This window comes from Capra hircus, chromosome 13 (assembly GCF_001704415.2).
Source record: "Capra hircus breed San Clemente chromosome 13, ASM170441v1, whole genome shotgun sequence".
NCBI lineage: Eukaryota > Metazoa > Chordata > Mammalia > Artiodactyla > Bovidae > Capra > Capra hircus.
Genome location: NC_030820.1, coordinates 43,098,397 through 43,102,171, shown reverse-complemented (window position 1 = coordinate 43,102,171; position 3,775 = coordinate 43,098,397).

Genomic DNA, 3,775 nt, shown 5'->3' with positions numbered 1-3,775 from the left:
AAAGACTGATGTCTGTTTCACCTAAGCCTAGGCTTAAACTGAAGAGCAGCCAAAATAGCTCATTACTTTTGCAGGGGAGACTATATATATGGTGCTAGGGACACGGGAGCAAGAGTGGAGAGGTAGGCTAGAACATATAAAACCCTGAGTAGACACGGAGTGTGGATTTTGGGGACAGAACATTTTAAAACAGCCATACATTCAGGGGAACCAAAGAGGCACACCTCCTCCAGGCAAGATGCTGACTCACTCAGAAATGAACTGAGTGCCCTCAGCTTGACTATTGGGCTAATCCCAGGACTAAAGCATGCCAAGTTAACTAGTGAAGGCCAGTCAGGACATGGCACAAATCTGCAAAGAGTGGGTATTTTGCACTTGTTTCAAGTGCCCAATTGTGAACACACTCGCTCCCCACAGACATAAACCTCACTATGCATCAAAGATTCACACATACAAGACACAAATATGGACCCCTTAGAAGACTAGAAGGGAAGTTCATGCCGCTAGATTTGGATATGTCACCAAAGCACAGGCAAGAGAAAAAAAAAAAAATAGGTAGATCAGTATTCATCAAAATTCTGAATGCTTTTGCATTGGAGGAAACTTAACACAAAGGTTATGAAAACTCAGTCCACAGAAAGGGAAAAAACCTGCAAATCACATTTATGATAAAGCTTAATGGAGTGGAACTTTCTGGAAACACCCTAATACTTTATCTCAAATCGCTTGGCTCAACTGCCAATTCTCTTAGTGACCTTTATTCTTTAATGTTTTCAGTTCAGTTCAGTTCGGTCACTCAGTCGTGCCCAGTTCTTTGTGAGCTCAAGGACTGCAGCACACCAGGCTTCCCTGTCCATCATCAACTCCCGGAGTTTACTCAAACTCATGTCCATTGAATCGGTGATGCCATCTATCCATCTCGTCCTCTGTCTCCCTTCTCCTCCTGCCTTCAGTCTTTCCCAGCATCACGGTGTTTTCAAATGAATCAGCTCTTTGCATCAGGTGGCCAAAGTATTGGAGTTTCAGCTTCAACATCAGTCCTTCCAATGAATACTCAGGACTGATTTCCATTAGCATGGACTGGTTGGATCTCCTTGCTGTCTATTTCCATAATTAACTTTCTGAATTTCCCTACCTATTGAAGAAAAATGTAAAGTTTTAATTTCTTTACTCTTTCTGAGTTTGTGATGACTACCACCATTTCTCTTCCCTACTGAATTCAAAGCATTTTCTAAGAGCATTTGGATTTACACCTTGAACTAGTCCTAGTGTTTCCCCACCAGCAGACATGGACATGGTAGAAATTGTGTCAGTCTTTATGTGAACAGCTGACACTCAAGAATGGAAACACATTCATCACACCAAGCACTCTGGCGTATTCTCTCCACACCCTCCAGTAGGCATTTCTGTTTCTCTTTAACTCCAGTTTTCTACACAGTGCATCCCAAACCATAGTAACTGTGTGGACAGGATGATGGTAAGCTCCAGGTGACGGTGGCCCTGGTGCTGCGGTCATGTTCCCTGGCTCCTGCTTCTGTTCCCTCCCCTCCACGTCTCAGAACCACCGCCTGTTCTTCTTCATCTTTATATTCTTGCACTTACTGGATCTCAGAGTTTGAGGAAACTTGAAAGCCAGTCACAATCAGAGGATAAGTGTGATCAGATCACAACAGGAATAAAGTGCTACGCCATTAAGCATCTTTATTATAGAAGGAGCTGATAATAATATAAAAGAAATCTCAGATTCTCAAGGAAGTGTTCAAGGAGCTCTTCTTCAGTTCAGTTCAGTTCAGTTGCTCAGCTGTGTCTGACTCTTTGCGACCCCATCAACTGCAGCCCACGAGGCTTCCCTGTCCATCACCAACTCCCGGAACTTACTCAAACTCACGTCCATAGAGTCAGTGATGCCATCAAGCCATCTTATCCTCTGTCATCCGCTTCTCCTCCTGCCTTCACAGAATAAGTGTGATCAGATCACAACAGGAATAAAGTGTTACATCAATAAACATCTTTATTATAGAAGGGGTTGATAATAGTGTACAAGAAATGCTCATATTTGCGAGCAAGCATTCAAAGATCTCTTCTTAGGTAATGTGCATTTCAACATCTGCTGGGTGTTCGTCCATTCCATCTTCAATGAGAAGTATTTCTTCATGTCCTGGAGCAAGCACACCTACTGATCTTGTTCTGATAACTAGAAAATTCTCCTCAATATAGTGTTCATGATTTCCACCCACAAATTCAAATGAATAAGAAGAAAATACAGTTATTCATTCTTCTTGGAATTGATCTTTCTTGCAAAATTGTAGCTGAAGAACATCCTCTCTTCTAGATACAGAGCCAAGACTTGGGAGTACCCCATCTTCAGGGACTAGCTTCACAGAGACTCCCATTGTCCCAAGTCCTTTGTGCATCCAGGTCCAGCTGCCTGCATGGTGGTCAGCTCAGCTGCAGAGGGAAAAGAGAGGGTTACTGCTTTGGGGTCTCAAAGTCTAATTTTTGATACAAAACAGAAACAAGAAAAAAGTCTTAATACAATCACCTAAGAGCGCATGGCTATAAGACAACTTCGGACCATGCTGGGAGAAAAGAACCCACATCAGGTCACAGAAAGTCTCTCTCAGACAGTATCTGGAAGGTTTCATGTTTGAATTTTGGCATTCACAGTAGAAACATATCAAGGACTACTCCTCAAATATACAGAAATTCAGGGTCATTCATCTTATTATTTGGACACAAACTTTTTAAGTTGCTTTCAATCAAGTCTGTGTTCCTCATCTCTAACGCATCTTTAGTTTCCTTTTTGGGGGAGAACCCTGACCTGGTGGACACAACACATTTAAGGTACGCAACACGTCTAGTGGATCCAAGGAAGAGAGCTCATTACTCGCCACCCAGGTAACACTAGATTCCCTGTCACATGTACACAGACATGGCTTTGGCAAACTGATGCAAAACTGCTCTTGCAATTCTTGTTCAGTTCCAGGGTCAAAGACACAAAGCCTGCCCCTATTAAGTAAAATTCACTCATCCATTCCCTATAGCCCAGAACTATGCAGCATTTTCCTTTTCTATGTATTAAAATTTTTATTTAGTTGGAAGAAAATTGCTTTACAATGTTATGTAGGTTGCTGCCATACAACAATGTGATTCAGCAATAATTATATTTTCTTAATTATTAAGATTTGAACTTATATCAACCCGTGCTTCATTTCTATGTTTACTTAGAGATTAGAACAGTCAGAATGCAGTATGACTGGAGCAAAGGTTAGAACACAAGAATGTTCTCTTGTAAGAGCACCCAACCCTCCCACCTCCCAGCATGACCCATTCCCTTCCCTGCTTTCTTTCTCTCCATATCGCTGTAAGAAGTCATGAAGAATATAAAATTTTGCAGGCCTTCAAATCACCTTGCCACAGTTTCATGGATGCTGGTAAATGACAGAATGTTTATCACCCACAACAAATGCCATAGCCAATGTAAGAATATTGTTTTTCAGCTTTTCTGAGACATAGTTGACATGTCTCAGTGTGTAGTCTTAAAGGTTACCATGTGATCTGGTGTACATAAATATTGTGAAAATGTTCACCACAGCAAGGTTCATCCTTGACTCTTCATTTCTAAAGGTTAAGGTGGTGGGACCAGATGACATCTAAACAGGCAATGGATTGGATTATAGGAGGAAAAGGTTAAGTCTAGGGGCCCTGGACCAACAACACGAAGCACTCAGCATGCCTGCCCTTTCTCTGGAGATGTTTTCTTCATATTACTGGC